The following is a 24,334-nucleotide window of genomic DNA, read 5'->3' as shown; positions in this document are numbered from 1 at the left end:
ATTTTTCTTTCAAGGAGATAGTTTTCAACTACAGACACGGATTCTTATAAATACAACTTTGCTAGCTTAATCAAAAGTTAACACTTGAGGGGATAGTTATAAAACCAAATTTTATTCCTTTACCTATTATAAACAATATATATGTACATGAGCAGTCTCTTTCCCACAAACCCTATCTCCCCAGATCTGGATTGCTATTCTATCACTGCTCCCTTCTCCCCATTTAAAATTAATCCTTAATTTCATCTCAACTAACCTTTTTTAAATACTCCCTTCTGTTTTTTTATAGCAGTTTTCCAAATTATCTTCAAAGCTTTTCTACCCAATTGGAGATTATACAATAGGATTATTCATCCTAGCAAATCTAGACAATACAACCTTTTACAGGATATACATACACAGATGTAAACACAATTAGAAATAACTGATTTTCTAACATGCCTTATAGAAGACCTCATTTTATAGCCACATCACAAATATATAAGAAAAATGCCATGTAACTTACAATTAATACACTGTAAATAGTAAAACATTAACTTCACTTTATTTAATCTGAAGTACTAGATAAGTCTCTGTTAAGGGAACAGGTTCTATCAGATGATGATGATGATAATAACTAGCACTTAAGATATACTTGTCAGACACCATTAAGTTCTTAATATATATTCCCCTACTTTCTACCTAAGAAAACAAGGTTAGTTTGAAGTAGTTAGAAGGCACATAACTGAAAATAGATAGAGCCAGGACATTAAGACAAAGAATTATGTGAAACATACTGCAAGTATTGCTAAGAATCAGTTCTCTACCAGGGTTAGTTCCCAGAAATAGCAGCTTAAGTAAGCTTCCCAACATATGAATATGTAACTTTAACTGTAGTTTGATCAAGTCAAATTAATGTGACTTAAAATCTCGGGAGGACAAAGAAAATGTTGTGTATACATACAATGCAATATTGTGCAGCCTTAAAAAAGAAAGAAATCCTGTTACATGCTACAACATGGATGAACCTTGAGAACATATATGCTAAGTGAAATAAGCCATTCACAAAATAACAAGTGCTATAGGATTCTTCTAATATGAAGTATCTAAAGTAGTCAAAATCACAGAAACAAAGTAGAAAGGTGGTAGGGCTAGGGAGTGGGAAGGGGGAAATGGATACAGAGTTTTAGTTTTGTAAGATGAAAAGTTCTAGAGATCTGTAGCATAACAGTGTGAGTATATTTAACACTACACAACTGTACACTTAAATATGTCAAGATGGTAAATTTAATGTTATGTGCTTTTTACCATAATAAAAAAAATCTGGAAAAATCTCCCTTGTTGCTTCCCACCATAGAGGACTTCATTTTAGGAACCTCACAGATAAAATCTTCAACGTCACAGATAAGTAGTTCAGAATAACTATGAAGGAACATATCAATATATTACTGTAGAGAGTATTGCTTCCCAAGGCTCCTCGCTTCCCCCATAAGTTTTAGAGACTAGTTTTCCTCTCTCCTTCAGATAAGAAAAGACTACTTTAAAGTTACTCTGAAGTTTAAAAAAAAAAAAAAAAAAGATAAAGTTGTTCTCCACCACTTCTCCAGGTTAAAATACCAAAAAGGATGATAGTTCCCAATAATCCTTGACTGATAAGAAACAACAAGAAAGTGATTTGTTACAAGCAGCTGTCACAACTCTGACTATTCAGATCTTAATAGTACTAAAATATCCATCCTAAAAGTAGATTCAATTTTTGGATACAACTAAAAACAAACTGAAATCACATATTATGAATAATATTAAATAATTCAACTGGGAGATATAACATTGCTCTTTATTCAAAACCAACTGTGACCATAAAATAAACTGGATCCGATAGAAGTTTACCTCCTTACCACCTAATCTTCTAAAAATATCCTATCTCCGGCATAAGCCAACACCTTCCTAGTCTAAGTAAGTTGAGGACAAAATTACACTTTAAAAACATATTTTTCTGGGCATCCAGGTGGCTCAATCAGTTAAGCATCCAACTTGTGATTTCAGCTCAGGTCATCATGTCATCAAGCCCGCCACGGAGCTCTGTGCCCAGCAGGGAGCCTGCTTGAGATTCTCCCCCTCTGCTCCTCCTCCACTCATGCTCCCACTCTCTCTCAAATAAATAATCTTTTTTAAAAAAATCTTTTTCTTCAGTTTAGTAAAAGGGAGACATACAAAAGCAGCAAACAATATATATATATATATATATATATATATATATATGGTTTTTTAACCTTACCTGGCAAATCCTATTCTCAGTTTTCATGCCACCTACCCAATAAATGTATCTTCCTCCATGTTTATATATATATACACATATACATATATATATATACACACACACATATACACACATATACACACATATACATATATATATATATATATATTTACATTACTCATCAAGAATGCAAAAAAATAGGGACACCAGGGTGGCTCAGATGGTTAATCTGCCTTGGGCTCAGGTCACGATCCCAGGGTCCTGGGATAGAGCCCCACATCAAGCTCTCTGCTCAGCAGGGAGCCTGCTTCTCCCTTCCCTCTACCTGCTGCTCCCCCTGCTTGTGCATGCTCTCTCTCTCACTCTGTCAAATAAATAAAATCTTAAAAAAAAAAAGAATGCAAAAAATAGTTCTACACTGATTTTATTACTAATCCAATCTCATTTCACGTTCCAAGAAAACTCTCTTCCAAATTACATGGTTTGCAATCATCTCTTAAAATAGTCCTTTAAAAAAAAAAAAAAGAAAAGCCATTACAGGGGCATCAGTCAGTTACCTGTCGGACTTTTGATTTCAGCTCAGGTCATAATCTCAAGATGGTGACATTGAGCCCTGAGTCTGCTTAAGATTCTCTCTCTCCTGCTCCCTCTGCCCCCCCTTCTCAAAAACCAAAACAAACAAACAAAAAAGCCATCACAGATTTCAGTTATGCTTTTTAGATATTATACATTATCACCATAACTTCTTGAAATACAATGGCAATGGCATATGGCGTAATATAAGTTCATTTTCTCAAATTTAAATACCCTGGGGCTCTTTTCATTAAGTTTTAATTATAAAAACGTTTTTTTAAAAAAATTAAGCATTAGAAGAGTATTATTACTACTTCAATGTTTAATTATGTGTATACCACTTTAAAAATACATCAAAAACTTCTAAAATTCAAAACCTTCAGGGCATGAGCTGTTTAGGATGGTAGTTTACAAGATAACTACAGGTTACCTACCATATTTTGAATGGAAATCTCTCCAAAATTAATTATACACTTACCTACTTTCTTTAGCAGGAACCTGAAAATATTTAATCTTTGTTTAATGACTCCAATTCATTATTAAAAATAATTTATAGTATTAAGACAAGCCCTGAAACACTACACTAAGTCCAGAATTCCAATTTTTATTTTTTTTGTATTTGTTTTTTTTGCCTCTTCCCAACTCTAGTGGTATCAACTCTCTCCATCTCCCAAGCCACATACCCTTCATCCTTTCTAACGTCTATCTTCTCAGCCAGTTTGAAACTTGGAAATTAGCCAGGATTGTTAAAAGTTGTATATGAATACTTGAAAAATTAAGCCTGAAGAATCTGAGGCTTCTCCTAAGAAACCCAAACCTCAAAAAATACACCACAGTGCCTATACCTGCTCCAGCCTAGGGGTTTTCAAACTGTCCTTAAAGGACACTATAAACTAAATGGGTAGAAAAACTAATGGTTTGGGGTTTTCCCCTGCTCCCTCATTAAAAAACAAACAAACAAATAAAAAAAAAACACATTTAAACAAAAGATTCCCTTTCTTCAACTGTTTTAGAAATGCCTGTTTTGGGGCACCTGGGTGGTTCAGTTGGTTTCAGCTTAGATCATGATCTCATGGGTCATGGGATTGAGCCCCATGCGGAGCCCATGGACTCCATGCTCAGCAAGGAGTCTGCTTGGGGATTCTCTCCCTCCGCCCCACCCTCCCCCGACTCACATTCATTCTCTTGCTCTGTCTCTAAAAATAAATAAATCTTTGAGAAAAAAAAAAAAAAGCCAATTCTTTCCCCTAAGGATTATTCAAAACACTTTCTGTGTATTTTCAACAATCTTAATTTGAGTCACTATCATCAGAAATAGGAAACCATACCACGTATGTATAACTTTAAACAGTTATTTTTAGTTGTATATTATAAGTTTCATTGTTTTCAAATTTTCCCTTTGTCTTCTACCTACATAATCTCTTTGCCATATCACCTATGTCAGAGGGCACTTAGTCACTGTGTGGGCTTGGCTATTTATTACAAGAAATATAAACCAAAAAGCTGCATCTCAGCAGTTTTAGAATCTGTACATTTTCCTTTGCCCTCAAATTCCAGTGTCTTCAATTCAAACATTTAATGAGCACCTACTGTGACTAAAATCATAACCTAACACATCAAGCAGGACTAGTAAGGTTATGCTATAGTAACAAACAATCCCAAAATCTCAATGGCTTGACACAAAAAAATTATTTATTTCTCACTAATTTTACATGTCCAATTCAGGTTGGCAGAAGGGGATCTGCTTATCAGTCCCTCAGAAACCTAAACTCTACTTGATACATGCTTCCAAGACTGCCTTGACAAGGAAGTGTAAAAGGGAATGTGGTAAATCACATCCTGCTTTAAACGTCCCTTCGCATTTTACTGGCCATAATAAATCACATGGCCACGACTGACTTCAAAAGGACAGAAAAAACCAAGAGAACAGAATTGGACTATTTATGAAGAATCCTGACTCCCAAGATCCCTTGCTGGTCAAACATTCAATTTATTCTCCTTCCTACAAGTGGAATACACCTGTACCCTCCCTGCAGAAGATAAACTGAAACTCCCATCTAGTTACAGCATCAAGCTCAAAGACCAGATCTATGGACGATATGGAAATAACCTCTCTATCATGTCCAGATGTGGCCCCTCTTTACAGAAACCCATTTACTAAAACAAGTTATCTAGCTCCACCCACACACAAAATACACAATGATATATATAAACATACTCATGAGGTAAGGATAACTATAAAAATGAGGTAAGAACGAAGTAAGTATAACCATTAAAAAACACTCCTATTCAGAAGAAGAGGAAAAGAAGATAAAACAGTCAGTGGTTCATGGTAATTCATAAACCCCGCTGAACAGACGGAGGGCCAGGCAGGCTCTGCCTCATCACTGGGAGGAACTTCTCAGTACGGTGTTCTCTGTGCTTCTTTCTTAGCTCTGCCCTCCAGGATGTCTTTCCTTGTCCGTTAACCCTCCTCACCGCAAGTAAAGTAGACACAGAGTGTGCCTGCTCAGCTAAGCAGAATTCTCAGCCTGCTAATAGAAGGCTAGGGGGCAGGGACCAAGAACATTAAATCTCAGTTGCAATTTTTTTTTCACACTTTTTTCATGCTTGTGGTTTCTTTGGCTACACAACTCCCTGAAAAACTTAGAAGGTTCTTATCTATTTGATTCTAGCTATTTCCAAGTGCCAACATATAGACCACAGCCTTTTTTTCTAGACACAGCTTTTAGACTGACTAGATTTCTTTGCTTTCCTGTCACATGAGACTGTGTCTACTTCTCTCTACGTAACTGCGAGTACCTTGGGCTTACCTTTACCTGGGGTTAGTAGGGAATCCATACCTTCAGTCTCTTTACCCTACCCAAAATGAATTAGTACACCATCACTCTGAGTCACCTTAATCCATTCAGATATTTTAACAACAAATGACGGTCATAACCTTGTTTGGATCCCTGCCATTAGACAGTTTTAATTATCTTCTCAAAAGACTTCTCAGTTCACCTCTGACTGAGGCTGAAAAGCAGTTGCTTCTTCCAATCCTACAAATCCCCCCCATTTCTGTCCTCTGTATAGATTCTCATTTCTATTTGCAAACCAGCCAATCATTTTCTAGCTCATTTCCTCCATGTATCTTGTCAAATGGAGCCAACAGCAGTTAAAATACAATTGTTGTCCAACTTCATCCCATAAAGCTAAAAATGCAAGTTACTACAGGCAAGTTTTACCAGATGGCTTCTCCGCACTGCATCTTCCTAGTCTCTAATATCAGTTTCCTTGCTGCCTGATCCCAAACCAAGGTAGCCATATTTGAGGATTTTTTTGTTAGGGCACCCTACTGCATACCCTACTATATCAATTTTGATTTTAGTCAGGATAGGCTACATAGATGCTGCCCAACAGGAACATAATACAAATCACATATATAATTTTAAGTTTTCTAGAAGCCACATAAAAAAACTTAAAAACAGTGGAGTTTTAGTAATATTTCAATATACCCAAAATAATTACATTTCAACCTGTAAGCACTATAGAAATTGAGATATTTTACATTCTTATTTTTCTTCCATACTAAATCTTCAAATCCAGTTTGTATTTTACACTTAGTCACATCTGAATTCAGTCTAGCCACAATTTAAGTGCTTAGCTGCATCAGGGAGCGAGCAGCTGAGCTAGTAGCTACCATATTAGACATGCAGGGCAAAATTAAGTAGCAGTAGCAAGCAAGCCCTGAAATCTCAGTGTTCATCTTTTTACTCATGTCCATCACACGTCAGCTGAGGGTATTCTGCATGCTTTCCTCACTCAGGGTTTAAGGCTAGTAGTCACTCTGGTATATTTCATTGGCCAAAGCAAACCAAATGGCTACACCCAAACTTGGGTGTACCCAGAAACAAAAGCTGAAGTATTAGGTAGATAGCACTAATGACTACTATATCCATTTTTTAAATCATATTTTAACACTTTCAAATTACGTCTTAAGGAATTAGAATTTTAATTTTTTCTTTTTTGCCAATATATACCTACTTCAAATGCAAAACAATAAAGGAGTAAGCTACTTCTACTACTAGCTAGTTAAAACTCGAACTCTAGAATACATATAGTTTCTTTACTATGGAACATAATTTTTTCTTCAACAAGGTTTCTGAAGATCTGGTAAGAGCAATTGAAAAAACATGACTAGAGCTCATATACTATTCCTTTTACTTCACTTTGGCAAACAAGTACTTCAAATCTTCTTTAACTTCTTGTACAAAGCCTAAGTAGTTGATTACAGCTGCTGAAACAAGTACAGGCTGAAAAAAAAAAAAAAAAAACTAAATGGGAGAGGAAACGCCAAATTCCTCAAAAGTGTGGTGAAAAAGAAATTAGGAGACAAATAATAGTATTTGAAACTAAGGATATTTTTACCATTTTTCAAAAAGATTTCCTTATCATCTTTATAAGTTAACTTGCTGCCATTTAACACTGTAACAAAAAAATTGTCTATTTATTTAACCAAAATATAAAGTACTACTTCAAAGCCTAACGCTTTATTTTCACAGGTTTAAGGCTGAAACCCTTTTCATCCAACAGATAAATGCTTATTAAATTCTATTCTACCTTCACATAAGCATCCAAATAAAGAATTTTAGCATATTTGAGGACCCAAGATAATGGCTGGGTTAGATGAAATGCTGGGAATTAAAAAGAGTATCACAGTGAGTTATATGTAGTAGGCAATAAAAAAGCATCACAAGGAGGGGCTTATGTAAATAAGACAGCAAATGTTGCTTAGGTAATAAATGAACCAGTATGTATGTGGACTGGTTTCATAGAGCATTTAACTCCTCTTTATAAAATCTTTGTTTTGAAGTCTAGTGTTCTAACTTATTAATTCAGAGTTTAGAATAAAATAAGCTCTTTTAAATAAAGCAAAGGTGGTAACAGAACTGATAAGCAATCCATGTGGATGCTTTTCTGAGATAAAATAATCAGGCAAAGCCAAATCCCAACCAACAAAACATCCGAAACCAAATCCATGGAGTCCAAACTAAATTTTCTGATGCCAGAAATCAGGAGACAGATAAATACCTGTCTTTCTGCTACCCAAAGAAGTTATCACTCCCTAAAACTTTATTTTTTAAAAAAATTTTTCTATTTATTTGAGAGAGAAAGCACAAGTAAGGGGGAGTGGCAGAGGGGGAGGGACGCTGCTGAGCAGGGAGCCTGAGGTGGGGCTCGATCCCCGCACCTGGAGATCATAACCTGAGCCCAACGCAGACACTTAACCGACTTCCAGCCACTCAGGCGCCCCTCACCCCCTAAAACTTTATAATCCTACAAAAATATCCTAGAAATGGTAGAAAATATACATGTTTTTCTGCATGTTTTATTGATGCTAACAATCAGCTAATTTATATTCCCCATCCCTAAAAATCTCCCCAAACACCTTCCTTTTTATAACTCTCTTGTTCAGTTTTGTCTACCCTCGTGACTTCATGTCCATCACCTCTACAGAATTTCAGTCCTTTATCTCTACTACCAACAGTCATTTCAACCTAGAACTACAAATCCAATCCATTAAAACTGCTTTCCCGGGACGCCTGGGTGCCTGGGTGGGTTAAGCGTCTGCCTTTGGCTCAGGTCATGCATGATCCTGGAGTCCTGGGATGAAGCCCCTCATAGGGGCTGCCTGCTCAGCTCAGAGTCTGCTTCTCCCCTCTCCCCTTTCCCTCTCTCTCTCTCAAATAAATAAATAAAATCTTCAAAACAAAACAAAAACTGCTTTCCCTTTGCTTCCCCCAGATCAGTTTCCCTTCCCAACTCTGCCAATGATATGACCTTTTTTAAAACAAAGGACTAATCTTTTATTCCAATAGCTAATCAACAAATCCTATGGATTTGTTTTTTTGAAATGTCTAGCATTCTTACTTCCTTACTTTATTCCTGTATAACTGAAATAGTGTGACACTTATGAGACAACTAAGTATTTCTCACACCCTGTCTAAGCTGTTATTTTGAACAAGGTTCAGTAACCCAAAATCATGGGAATTTTGACACGAAAATTAAGTCCAGTCTTATATATTAATTTCTTTTTTAGAAACTTTGCAATCCAAAAACAAACAAACCACCAAAAAACAACTTAGCCATCCAAAATATCCCCTAATCGAAAACAGGAGAGAACAAGACCTACATTTCCAAAAACTTTTTAGTAAAGAAACCTCAAATATATACAAAATTGAACAATATAATAAACCCCAATGTACCCATCACCCAACTTCAACAATCAACTCTGGGACAATTCTGTTTCTCTATATCTACACTGCCTCCATATTATTTTGAAACAAATCCCAGATACAACATTTCATCCACAAATACTTCAGTATGCACTGCTGAAGATACAGAACTTGTATTTTTAAAATATTTAATCATGTTATTCTCAGAATACACAAAACCTACAGTGTTAAAAAAAAAAAAAAAAAGACTTCAGGCAAAGTCATTTAATTCTTCTAAACTCCCTCACACTCAGGCACGACTAAACCTAAAATTCCTTTTGCTTCTCTTGGCTTTCCCCCCCACAGGTTTATAGGCTGATTTCTGAAACATAATTCTAAATGTCGAGTCTTTGAAAAGCTACAAATTTAACAAAATTACACAACTCAGAGTGGTATAAAATAAACAGGTACCATGCATCCCAAAGATCTGAACAAAATTAATTATTTCAGAAGCAAACAGGTAAAATTTACCTTATATACTACCACAGAAATCTACATTTACTCTGTATCTACTACTGATATTTCTTCATTTATTCATTCTCAATAAAAGCAGAGGTAGAAATGAATAAGAAATGAGTAAGAATTCAAATTTAAAAAAATAAAGATACATTCTACACTAGGGAAAAAAAAAAGAAATGAGTTAAGAAATGACTGATGAATTCTAAAAGAAGATAAAACATGTTAACTATAATACAAAACAATGGAAATAGATGCTATTAAACAAGCAGTAATTTAAAGGAGGCAGGAGTCACAAAAGCCTATGGGACAAGGTAGCACCTAAATTAAACCTTTAAAGATGTCAACCATAAGGTTACTACTCCTCTCTGCTCCTAAAGTACTGTAGTTCAATGTTAGTATACCATTACTACGTTATATTACAATCTTCTACGTGTCTGCTAACCCAAATGGTTCTACAGGAGAGGAACGCCTGGGGGGCTCAGTGGGTTAAGCGTCTGCCTTCAGCTCAGGTCATAATCCCAGGGTTTTGGGATGAGTCCCACATAGGGCTCCTTGCTCAGAGGGGAGCCTGCTTCTCTCTCCCTCTGCCTACTCTGCCTGCCGCTCCCCCTGCCTGTGCTCTCTCTCTCTGATAAGTTAATAAAATCTTTTAAAAATATAAAAAAAAAATTTTTTTTAATTACAAATAAAATGCACTGGAGATCCCGACAATGAACTTTAAAAAATTACAAAATAAATGCACAGGAGACCCCGACAACAATCAATCATCAGGCCCAAAATATCAATGATGTGGATACTGAGAAACCCTGGTCTAACCTGTTAGATTATGAACAACTTTAGTGCATCTTGGTATCCCCAAAATCTGGCACAGCAGGAACTCTCTAAGTATCTGTGAACTCAACAGACTTCAATTTAAAGGCAATAGAATACAATTTTACATATCAGTTATACCTAAATACAGTTGAAATAAATAATAAATAAAGGCAATAGAGAAGTCAGTGAAGATTTTAAGGAAAGCAACAGCGCGACTTGTTTTTAGGGAAGAGAACTTCTGTAAATAATATATTGGAACAATTTTCAGTATTTTCCAAAATTTAAAATCCATATACTGTAATCTCTAACCCAGGAATTTTGCATCTAGATATGTATATATATACTTTCTCTAAGGGAAAAAAGAATACATGTATATAAGGATATTCATAGCAATATTATTTAAGTATGACTGAAAATAAATACCCATCAATAACGATCTTATTAAATAAATGACAAAGTATCTGTTCAATAGAATACTGTTACTGCCACTGCTAAGAACGTGAGAGATTTATAGTATTAAGAGATCCACCATAAAAATTTCAAATGCAGAAGAATGGGTATATAAAATTCTAAGAATGGCAGAGAACATATAGGTATGTTAATGTTTGTAAATGTATCCTTCCACTAGAGATAGTCCACACACTGAAAAAAAAAAAAAAGATGGCATCTATACTTCAGTAACAAACTTAAACAAACAAACAAAAAAACAACCCTGGTAATGATGGCTACTTCTAGGGTAGGGAATTGAGGGATTAAAATAAGGAGGGAAGAAAACTAACTTTTTTATAATAATCCTTTTATACTTTCTGAATTTGTGCCTTGTGCAGTTATTGCTTATTCAAGAAATAATTTTTTTAAAAGAATTTTAAATGCACTGGGGAAGACTGAGGCATGAAAAAAGATTAAATGCTATAAACGATAACCTAAAACAGTAAAACCCAGACTAACAATATGAGAATGGAGAAGAATAGGTCACAAAAACATGGCAGAGATAAAATCAAAAGGACTTACAACTTTCTACAAGGAAACAGAGAAGAGTTAACCCTGCATCAGCATCCAAGCTGCTAAGAGTACTGGAGGAGAAAAAAAAAAACACGATTGTGCTAATTACTCAAGTGGGGACCCAGTAAACCCTGCAATTCCACATTTCATCAGTAATTTTACTTTCCAATTCTCTCAGATGACATTTCATATCTTCTTCCTTCTTAAATTTCTATCACCTGACCTCCTCTTCCATCTCAGCTTGTTTCTTATTACAAAAGGAAATTAGAAGCAATATAACAAGAATTACCTCATCTTCCAACCACCACATCTGCATCTGCAAAGCTCTATCTTATGCCCTTTGTGTTAAAACATAATTATCCCTACTTTTATCAGTGGCCAACCCTTATACTTGTGAACTGTATTTCATCTTGCTTTCCCTCTTAAAAATTTTCCTCTATTATACCTTCTTTCTGCATCATCAATTTCTCATTCTTTATTGAGACATTCACAAGAATGTCTCGACCTCAAGTCCACCTCCAGCTACCATCTCTTATTTCAAAATTCCTCTTAACAGAAAAAACCCTTAAAATATTAGTCTGTAATTACTATCGCTACTTCCTCTTCCCTTAATCTCCTTTTCAGTCATTCTATTCAGGCCTTCCTCACCAGCACTCCATTGAAACCACTTGTCACCAATAACCAGAATCCCATTTCTCTATCATCTTAAACACCCTCTCACAGTATCTGAAAAGTTACGAACTCTCTCCTCCATTCTTAATATTCACTTGGCTTCCTGGATATCACTCTCTCCTGGAAGTTACTTCTATTTCCTTTGCTGGCACCCCCTCTAATTCTCACCCCCTAAATGCTAAAACGTATGGGATTCAGCTCAAAGGATTTCCCTCAATTTTGGCTGTTTTTTCAGTTACTAAATTTCTATTTGGTTCTTTTACAAATCTGCTATGTCATTTTTGTTATAGTCTCTAACTCTGTTAAACAAAGTGCTCAAGATTGGCTTTTATCTCCTAGACCATAGTAAACAGTTTGTGTTGGTCTGTGTTTGAGAATTCTAGTATCTAGAGTTCCAACAAATCTTATTGTCTGCCAGTTCTCACTCATGCTGTTTAACCTCCTCATATGCACTGTTACCTTTGATTCTGTGTTCAACAGTACATTTAAAAAATCTAGAAAAATAACTGTAAGCTCAGAATGACACTATACTCTCTTCTCTACATTCTGTCTCTACTATATTAATTTCCAAGCCAGCTGCACCTCAAAATCACCTGGGGACTTTTAAAATAGATCTTTCCTAAACTTCATGCAGGGCAATTAAATTAGAATTGGGAAAAGGGTGAACACAAGTTGTTGGCATTTTTTTAAAGTTCCCTGTCAAGCTTATCATGCAGCCAAATAAGATTTCATCCGGTCACATCTATCTACATTAATGACTCCCAAAATTTTATCTCTAGCCCAAACAAGAGTATCCAACTGTTTACCGGAACCATCCACCTGAATATCTAATAAGCATTTCATATTTAACAAAGCCAAAACAGAAGTCCTAATTCTCCCTTTACTCCACACTTCCCCAGACTTTCCTTATTACTAGCCTAGCCAAATTCAGTATCCTCTTTTGCCTAGATTATTACACTAGCCTTGTGCTGACTTCTGCCATTCCAACGCCCACCCACCCCACCCCATCCCCATCTGTCACAAGGATCTGCCAGAGGGATCTTTTGAAAACATAAATAAAATGGTGTCATTTCCATACTCAAAATCCTCTGGTATTTTCCTATTATTAAAAAGATAAATAGGAGTGCCTGGCTGGCTCAGTTGGTAGAGCATTGGACTCTTGATCTTGAAGTGGTGAATTTGAGCTCCACGATGAGATTACTTAAAAATGAAACCTTTAAGGGGCGCCTGGGTGGCAGAGTCGGGGTTGAGCATCTGACTCTTGGTTTTGGCTCAGGCTGTGATCTCAGGGTCATGAGTCAAGCCCCACATCTGTGGGCTCCGTGCTCAGTGTGGAGTCGGCTTGGGACTCTCTCTCCCTCCACCCCTCCCCACAGCGCTGTCTCTCTGGAATAAATAAATGATCTTAAATAAATAAATAAATAAAATCTTAAAAAAAAAAAAGATAAATAAAAATCCAAATAGCGGGGCACCTGGGTGGCACAGCGGTTAAGCGTCTGCCTTCGGCTCAGGGTGTGATCCCGGCATTATGGGATCGAGCCCCACATCGGGCTCCTCTGCTATGAGCCTGCTTCTTCCTCTCCCACTCCTCCTGCTTGTGTTCCCTCTCTCGCTGGCTGTCTATCTCTGTCAAATAAATAAATAAAATCTTAAAAAAAAAAAAATCCAAATAGCTTACCATGGCCTGTATCATCTGGCCCCAGCCTACTTCCAATCTCATCTTCCAACACCTCTCATTCACTAAGCTCCAGCTATCTTAGTTCATTCCCTCTTCCAGGAATACTCTTTCCTCTAGATCTCAATAACAGGTGTCTTTCTTAATGTTCAGATCTGTACTTTAATTCCATTTCCTTATAAGGAGGTATTTCCCAAATATCCTACCTAAAATAACCACCATCCTCCATAGTTTTTCCATGTCCCCTACTATTCCATAACCCTACTCTATTTTCTTCATAACACTATCTAAAATTACTCTATTTGTCTTCATCCACTAAAACACAAAATTCATGAGTGGGAATTCTGTCTCTTTACTATTTCAAGAACCTAAAAAACATTATCTGGAACACTTTAGCATACCCTCAAACATCTGTTGACTGAATGAATGATGACAGATTGCTCTCATCTAGGTTGCTGGGGGATTATGTTACTATTTATCAGGAGAATTTATGAGATTTATGAAAAGCATCACACATCAAATGCCCTCATAAAGTAAAGTTGAATACAAAAACTATCCCAAGAACCACTAAAATGACCAAGTACTTTAGAGACTAGCTTTAATAAAGTTATTCTCTTAGATTAAAATATGACACTGTATCAGTGAAAGCATACTAACAAAAATCACACATTAGGTGATTTCCATTCTGTTGTGTATATCCAGAATTCTAATTTGCATTGTTATTACTGGCTATGTTATGGAATAAATTTGGTTAATAACAGACTGAATATACTACTTAAAAAAAATAAAAAAATATTTAAAAATAGACATGAGCAGCCATTTGTTAAAGATGCATCTAATGAGGAACGTCTGGGTGGCTCAGTCAGTTAAGCCTCTAACTCTTGATTTTGGCTCGGGTCACTGGGTCATGAAATCAAGCCCCACACCCAGTTCCACCCTGAGTGTGAAACCTCCTGAGATTCTCTCCCTCTCCTTCTGCCTCTGCCTCTGCATGCATATGCATGTGTGTGCTCTTTCTCTCAAAAAAAACAAAACAAAACAAAAAAAACACATGTATCTAATGAGTTGAATTAGTTGACCTCTACAAGATTCCATGATTTAAACTGCATAGTTACATCAGAACAATACTGCTATTATATTTACCAATGTTAAATAGATATGAGACTGCTTTGAGTATCATCTTCAAAGAATTACTCATGGATGTGTGAGTGCTATATTTCCATAGAATACTAAGAAAATAACAAGGGTTACCAAAAACGTACATTAAAAGTGATTTTATTTTGAAAGGCATGTAATATACTCTAGGTATTTTTCTAGATATAAGATTTATAAATCGAAATTCCCAATGTGTAAAAACTCTTGAATTATATCAGATGACCGTAAATCAATACAAACTAAACTGAAAAACTATGCTTCAAGGTTTCTAAATTATTTTGCTCAAAAAAAAATCTAGTAGGGACACCTGGATGGCTCAGTTAGCTAAGCATCTGGCTCTTGGTTTCAGCTCAGGTCATGATCTCAGGGTCATGAGATCAAGCCTGTGTTGGGCTCTGTGATCAGTGGGGAATCTGCTTGAGATTCTCTCTCTACCTATGCCCCTCCCTCACTCGAGCTTCTTTGCTCTCTCTCAAATAAATAAATCTTTAAAAAAAAGTGGTAACGACGGGGCGCCTGGGTGGCACAGCGGTTAAGCGTCTGCCTTCGGCTCAGGGCGTGATCCCGGCGTTATAGGATCGAGCCCCACATCGGGCTCCTCCGCTATGAGCCTGCTTCTTCCTTCCCACTCCCCCTGCTTGTGTTCCCTCTCTCGCTGGCTGTCTCTAACACCGTTGAATAAATAAATAAAATCTTTAAAAAAAAAAAAAAGTGGTAACGAAGGATTAATGTCCTTAACATATAAAGATGTCTTATAAAAAAAAAATCTTAAAAATTAGTGGATATGAAACTTGAAAAAAAAAAAAAGAGCAACTGACCAAACATTAACAGCCAATAAACAGGCAAAAATGTTCAAGTTCCCCAATAAATGAATGCATAAGATTCTATTTATACCCTCTAAAATTTGCCCATTTGATAAAATGATATTCCAGGATGAACAAAGTATGGAAAAGCTAATACTCATACAACGCTGGTGTAAGAGCATTTATGCAATATATAGAAAAGCCTTAAATAGTTAACATTCTTTCACCTAAAAATTCCACTTCTAGTACTTCCGCATAAGGAAGTAATTAGAAATGTGAGCAAAGATTTCTATGTAACAAGAAAAAAATGAGAAATAACCTAAACACCTGACAACAGAAGATCAGTTAAATCATGGAACATCCATAAAAAAATTCTTAGTAATGAAACCAAACAATCATGTTGAAAACTACTGTGGGAAAATACACACAATACATTGTTTGAAAAAAGTTACAAAGCTTTTATGTATATAACCTCAATTTTATCAAGACACTTAATAGTATATAATATACACAGAAAAAAAGACTGGAAGATTATATAACAGAATATAGTATTTTTTTTCCTGTTTCCTTTTCAGAGCTGTCCTGAATTTCTTTATCTATGACTCTTTTCCTTTGCTACATTTCTTCTCCTTTTCTATTTTCTGTTGGACTGGTAATTTTCTATCTCCTGCCCCAATTTATAAGTTAAAAATTGCATTTTTATTCTCTTGATACTTACATCAAAATTTAAATTTCTGCAAAAAAGCTAAAACTATTCTCTACAAAGATTATCCTAAAAATGACAACGACCTTCACCCACACCTGGATTCCTTTGTTTTCATGTTTAGCATTCCATTTCTTTTTCAACAATATAAACATTAACTACCAAGAATAACTGCTACAGACTAAAACACAACTGATAAAATGAGTTCATAATGATATTCCAAAAAAATAAGGAGAATCTCTGATAGAAACTAGGACACCAATTCATTCCAAAACCAGATAAATAAAAGGAATGAATCTAATAGTTTATCCTGCCTTTCTTGTACAAACTACTTTTGGGTAACCAAATAGCTAATGAGGGAAAGTTTTTTATGGAAGATTCAAAGCTGTAACACAAAAGGATTCAGAAAATTAGAAAAATCACCATTTTACAAACCTTAATGAAATAATGAATCCAAATGACAATGAAAAGCTGGTAAAACATTAGCTGAGAAACAGAGTTGGAGGCACATCAACCAATAAAATACACAGTCCCTGTTTGAATCCTTTTGAACAAAGTAATTCTAAAAAGGCCTTTAAAGTTTTTTAAAATTTATTACTGAACTATAATTAACATAGTGTTATATTAGTTTCAGATGTACAACATATTGATTTGACAATTCTATACATTACTCAGTGCTCATCACAGTAAGTGTAGCACCATCTGACACCATATGTTATCACAATATTACTATTTTATACTCCCTATGCTGTACCTTCATCTCTATGGCTTATTTATTTTATAACTGCAAGTCTGTACCTCTTAATCCCCTTCAACTATTAAAAAGACTTTTTTTAATCAGCTGGGAAAAACTAAACATTGCAAGGATATTAGGTAATATTAAAAGATTACTAGAAATTTAGGGCATAGTAAATAATGGTACTGTGCTTATATTTTTAAGAATCCTTATTCATCAGAGCAGGTCTCAAACATTTAATTCTTCTAAACTCATGATCACTTTAACTCTTAAAAATTGCTGAGATGTCAAGGAACTTTTGTTGTGTGAATTACACCTATCTGGCAGAGGACAGGGTGAGGGAGAATGGCTAACTATGAAGTGGCACATGGGAACTGGTATGAGTGATGAAATGATACTATATCTTGAGTACAGTGGTGATTACATAACTGCATGCGGTTGTCAAAATGTGCAGAATTATGCATGAAAAAGGATGAATGTAAATTATGTCTTTATAAAAAATGGGAAAACTTGTTTAAATATTTCAGGACCTCAAAGGGACTTTGTTTACGTAAGTATATATATCCATTTTACCATATTAGGAATCAAAGTTGGGAAAATTTTAAAGCTGTATTTATTAATTTTAAAGTAACAAACTCATTAAATGTTAATATAAGTAACATTTTAATGGAAAACAGATTTTCGAAAAAGTAAAAACAGGAAGTTTTTGCAAATCTCTTTAATATCTAGCTTATTAGAAACAACTAGATCTTCATATCCGCTTCTGTGTTCAATCGGCTGTGTTATCACATATTGTGTAGACTCAGGAAAACTCCACTGTATACTATATATGAGGTGAGAGTAAAAGAGGCAAATAATGTCTTAGTAGTATTATGAGAATAGATATGACCTCACAAACCCCCATGAAAAAGGTACCAGGGGCTCCCAGACCACACATTGAGCATTCCATCAGTATTTTTGGGTAAAATTATACAATTCCTAAATTCTACTTTAAAATACTCCAGCAAGAGGGACACCTGTGTGGCCCAGTTGGTTGATCTCGGGGTCATGGGATTGAATCCCATGGAGGGCTGTGCTGGGCAAGGAGTCTGCTTGAGATTCTTTCCCTTTCCCTCTCCCTACCCCTCTACCCTGCCTCCCCTCTCCATACATGCACACACCCTCTCTCTAATAAATACAATCTTTAAAAAGAATAAATAAATAAAATACTCCAGCAGGAATAGAATTTTAAATGGCAGAAATACAGGAAACAAGACTGACAGAATACTGATAAATGTTGAAGCTGAGAGGTGGTTACATTAAGGTTCATTATACATTTTTCTGCTTTTATGTATTTTTGAAATTTCCTATAACTTTTAAAATTAAAAGTGTTTTATTGTCAGTTAAACTGTTAATTTTGGGTGCCTCTTCCTCTGCCCTTCCCCACTGCTCATGCTAATAAAAAAAAAAATCTTTTTAAAATATTAAAAAATGCACTTAGTTTTTTAGCCACTTCTGTGATCACTATTATTTCCTCATTTCCCATTTATTTCCTCTGGAAACATTTTTCCACTTAATCCTTCAGTAGTTAGTTCAATAAGGATCTTTGAATAGTAAACTCTCAGGCCTTGAACTAAAATGTCTTCATTACATCCTAACTCTTGAGTATAAGTTTAATTGCATATAGAATTCTTGAAGGCTGGTTATTTTCTGTTGGTACTATGAAGATATTACTAAACCATCTTTTGGGATCTATGTGGCTGATGACAAATATGCAGGTCTATAATTTCTTTGTAAATAATCTGTCTTTTCTTTCTGCTAAATTTAAGATTACCTTGCTCCATAATTTCAGGGATGAGCTTATTTCTGTTTATCTTACTTAATACCTGGAAGTAAGATTTTCATCTGCAGACTATATTTCTTCAACACAAGAAAATTCTCATCCATTACCTCAACAAATACTACTTCTCCTGCCATCCACTCTATTCTCTTTTTCTAAAATTCCTACATTTGTGGCTCTCAATCTGTATTACAAGTGTCTTGACTACTCGTTCATTATTTCTACGCTTTATTTTGAGCAAATTCCTTAGTATATTACTATTGACTCACTCTTTTTCTACGTCTAGCCTAAAAGTTGTCCTGTTTCCTCCCTTCCCCGGCCCCTCCACAAATTTCTCTATTTTATCTAAGACAATGTTGACAAGACACAACCACCACCAGTAAAAAAGAAAAGGCACTGTCAATTAAACATTGACACAGCATGAACTGTAAGACGTACTCCGATTTCAGACATACTAAAATGTTCAACAATGTGTTTTAGAAGCAAGTGTTCCTCATTTCTAGGATTTCTGATTGTTTCTTTTACATATCTACCCTTGTTTTACAACTTCTTTTCTAAAAATGCTACAGCTTTCTTTATCTCATTGGCAATTATAAACACACTGATTAAATTCTTCAATAGGTTGTTCTTTCTTTAATATGACATGAATTCATTTCCAAACTATTGATTTTATTGGCTATCTTTCATAGATTTTATGTTTATCATATATTTTGAAATTTTGGTTTTCAGGCTTGAGTAAAATTCTTCTCTGTATTACAGCTCCATCTCTGGAATTTTTACAAGTGCTTCCACCAAGTCTCTTTGGCCCCAGTGGAGACCCATGTCTTATACTGGCTTTAGAGAAAATACTGGAGATATCACAAATCCAGACACTGAGCTAACAGTTCAATGGTTCAGACTGGTTCAGATGCTGATCACAGATTGTGTTCCTGTCCTCCTATTTCTTTGTGTCCTCTTCTCATTTCTGTTAAGTATAAGCCTCATCTAAGCCACATCTTGGAGTAACAGAGAGCAGCACCATTTTTTTAAGCTCTCCTTTAACACAAGGAAGCCCTACTCCAGTTTGGTTTTAAGTAGTGAAACTGATCCTTGGCTCTTCCTCATGTGGGGTTACTTTTATCTATATTAATAGGTAATTAAATAGGCTATAATTCCTGACCTAAATACTTAACAGGTATAGTCATCCTTATTTAAAAAAAAAAGTAACTAAAAATTGAGCAAAATTGAGGAAAATCTGAATAGGAATGATTTTCCCAAGCTCTGAAATAAAAATTTAATAAATTTTGACAAAAAACATTTTTTTAATTTAGTGAAAGACCATGGCACGCATATACAGTGTACAGATTCCCCCATGAAGAACTCAGAACAAAGCAGAGTATACTATACAATACCTAACTAAAAGGTCCTCAGGTTATGTTTAATAATAAAACTTTAAGGTCTACATAAAACAATAGCTAGATTGGTCTCCTATTTGTGTAAGAGGGCTAAAAGATCTACCAATCACTTTAAAATCATCATGGATCACAGTTATTCACATTTTTTCCCGTGCTTTCTTTAGCTCTAAAAAGACTGCATTTCCACCATACACTCCGTTTTTCAAACAGGTTTGGCCTTTTAGCAATATCTGTACATTTCTATAATCAGCCAGTTTTGACATGATTCCTTAGACAAAACCAAAAACCATTACATTTATTTTGTTAGAATCGCCAATAAAAATGTTCCAGAAGACATTCCCTCCACCTACCATGAAAAAAAATACATAAGGCTAGTATCTTTCTCCAAAAAATGAAAAAAAAAAAAATTGGTGTAAATTAAATAGCACAACATCAAATCAGTGTAGTATAGAAAAACAACAAGGACAACCAAAAAAACCAAAAACAAACAAACAAAAAAACCCAAGGGCTGTTGTGAAAGCCTTGGGTCAGTTTGATTCCTGAGAGATTCCCTATCCAAATGTTAGAATAGTAACAAGATTACTGCAAGAAGGAATTACATTAGAAGATATATCTAAAAACACCTAAGTAGCTGGCACATCTCTCTCTCCTTTTTGCCCTTCAATACTTAAATTAACTATAAAAGTTTTAAAAACCCAACTTTTTGTAACGCTTCCATTCACTATTAATTTTTTAAAAGCACAGCTCCCAATTAGTCCACAACTATGCAGTTTTCCAAGGGTAATGGGAAATTCCAAACATGAGGTTTTTGCTCTAAAGAAGTAATGATTTCCATAAATCTTTCTTCCTACCTCAACACCTGACTTTTAAATATGCCCAGTCTTAAAGGATAAATCTGTACTTTTATATAAAACAAAATCTGGTAAAGGACGAAAATCTGAGAGACCGAGTAAGTCTTGGTTTGAACTTTGGGGAAATTTTCTGACTAGAAAAAACTTTGGAAAGCCAGATAAATCCCCCATACTGTCTCTTCCCACCCATTTTTGAATACACAGCAATGGTAGTAGACAAAGTAAAACATTAAAAACAGAAGTTCTCTAAATCAATACGCATTTTCTCAGTGAAAAAGAAACAAATAAATATCAACAGTGAGTGGGGTTGCAGCTTGGGCCATGATGAGCTGCTCTACATTCCAAGGAAAATGGGGATCTGGTTTCTAAGGGGTAAGAGGCACTAAACATACCCATCACGAGGAGGGGTCCAGAGTCAGACTCACTGCCTTAAACAGGCTGAAGCAGAGGTCATTTTTGTTAAAGGGGAGCTTAAGAAAAACAAAAAGTCAAAGAAATTACAGAGTCCCAGTAAAAAAATCTGTGTCTTCTCATTTATTGTGAATATTATTACATTATTTCCATACTTATCAAATATAAAAATCCAAACCAATGATGTAAAAGTTTTAAGCATTTCCTCTAAGCATACTATGCTCTAACACAGACAAAAAATTTGTATTCTTATTTTCAGGTAAGACACATCCTAAAGTAATTTATCTTGCTTCTTGCCAATTAAAAAGACAGTATACCACGGGGCAGTTTTCCTATTACCAATTCTTCCCAAAATTAAAATTTCCTGGGTTTCATTACTAAATATGCTGTTGTGTACTACGCAGCATTTATTCTCATTCTCTTTAACTTTTATTTTCTCAAATTTTTTCCCTATTCCTTTAAAATTGGGACAAAATTCACATTTAATGGCCTTCTGCATTGCTTCCTTATTTTACCTTTCCTTGTCACCATTCAATAAACTAAATTACCACTTTAAAAAGTGCATTTTAGGGGCGCCTGGGTGGCTCAGTCACTTAAGCGGCAGACTCTTGATTTCAACTCAGGTCATGATCTCAGGGTCATGAGATCGAGCCTCACCTTGGCTCTGCACTGATGTGGAGCCTGCTTAAGATTTTCTCTGTCTCTCCCTCTGCCCCACCCCCACTCTCTCCCTCTTTTTAAACACAAAACTAAGTTTGTAAAGTAAAATTAAAAAAATAAATAAATAAAAAGTCTATTTTGTATCCAATTCATACAAAGCTGCTATTTTGATAGTATTTTAGAAAGAAATCACTGTACTGAAGTATTTGGTGCTTTGTAACAATCTAATTCATAAATCCACAAAATCACAAATAAATCTCCTAGGATTTTTTAACATGTATAGATCTCCACGACCTTAATTTTGTTTAAGCTTTAAAAACTGATTTCTAAAAACTATCAGCTGTATCTTCAGAAAGTCTATCATTCAGGGCGCCTGGGTGGCGCAGTCGTTAAGCATCTGCCTTCAGCTCAGGGTGTGATCCCAGCATTCTGGGATCGAGCCCCACATCAGGCTTCTCCGCTAGGAGCCTGCTTCTTCCTCTCCCACTCCCCCTGCTTGTGTTCCCTCTCTCGCTGGCTGTCTCTGTCAAATAAATAAATAAAATCTTAAAAAAAAAAGAAAGTCTATCACTCTACCAGTATTCTCAAACTTTGGTCTCAGAACTCCTTCTAAACTCTTAAATATTACTGAGGTCTCCAAACGCTTTTGTTCATGTAGATTATATATTTTAATATCTACCATATTAAAAATTATAAGAGAAACTATAATTTTGTTTTAAGAATAATAAATCCATTACATACTAGCACAAATTAACATTTTACGAAAAACTATTATTTTCCAAAAATTTAAACAAAAGCTTAATGAGAAGAAAGACCATGTTTTACATTTTTGCAAAATTCTTAAAAAATGTCTAGGTTAAAAGAAAACAACTAGAGTCTCATATTTTGCCTCTACATTCTGTTTGCAGCACGTGGTTTGGGGTGAAGCACAGAAAGAGTATCTAGTCTTACAAAGATACATGGCTGGAAAAGGAATAATTTGATTGCTTTTCAGCATTCTTTGATACTATATACCAAACTTGGCAAATGGCAGTTTCTTATACATCAGTTGCAGTATAAAACCTGAAACCATATTGATAAACTTTCCACACACTTGTTATTGGTCTATCTCAAACTCTGAATGGATTTTTTTTTTTTTTTTTTACCCCTGCATGATTTTGTAACATGAATTGATATTTGACAACTACTGGTTCACTGAATTATCATATAGATTTTCCAAATGCTGGCACATTTCTTTATAATACAGTACCCCCCCCCAAAATCCCATTTATTAATATAACTATCCATTTCATCAGAAGAGTATTTTATTAGTAAAAGCTATCAAATTCATAGTATAGTTTCGAGTTTTCCAAAGTTCTAATTTTCACTGGAAAATCTGTATTTTACCATTGGTAGCAAATACTGTCAGGCTTTTTTCCTTTAAGTAACTGGCTCACTTAATTCATTTTTTTTTTTTGAGAAAATATTTGCTCTTAAATACATGAATCTCTCAATAACCACAGTTTGTCAGTTGTTCTTTCAAGTAAAAACAGTCTTTCACGAAAGTAGCATATAATTCACCTTGCAACTCCTACAACTGCACAATCAAAAAAAAATTTTTTAAGACATCTTATTTTGGTATACAACAGAAATGCTTTGTTGAAGCATACTTCCCATTTTATCACAAAGAATATTACAAAGACAAGCGGCAAGAACAGCAAATCAAAAATACAATGCGATACCACTTCACACCCATTAGGACGGCTACAATCAAAAAGAAAGACAATTATAAATGTTGGTAGGAATGTAGAGAAATTGGAATACTCAATGGTGTAATCCCTTTAGAAAGTTTGGCAGTCCCTCAAAACGTAAACTGTTACCATACAACCCAGCAATTCTACTACTTAGTCTATACTCAAAACAAATAAAAACATGCCCACACAAAAACCGTCCACAAATGTTCACAGCGGCATTATTCATAATAGCCAAAAAGTAGAAACACTGTCCTTCAACCAGATATATACTGCATTTTATTCATTTACCTTACTGTGGAGTATTGTTCAGCCACAAAAAACGAATGAAATACTGACACAGACTATAATACAGATGAACCTTAAAAATATACTAAATCAA

General features: G+C 35.1%; 1 protein-coding gene across 1 annotated transcript in view; it reads right to left on the bottom strand.

The window, feature by feature from the left end:
- The window catches only part of SP3 (Sp3 transcription factor), a 54,823-nt gene that overhangs the window by 18,278 nt on the left and 12,211 nt on the right, over positions 1-24,334 (bottom strand). The window lies entirely within an intron of this gene.

The sequence above is a fragment of the Ursus maritimus genome, unplaced genomic scaffold, assembly GCF_017311325.1.
Source record: "Ursus maritimus isolate PB19 unplaced genomic scaffold, ASM1731132v1 scaffold_1, whole genome shotgun sequence".
NCBI lineage: Eukaryota > Metazoa > Chordata > Mammalia > Carnivora > Ursidae > Ursus > Ursus maritimus.
Note: the sequence above shows the minus strand (reverse complement) of the source record. Positions and strands in the feature narration are given on the sequence as shown.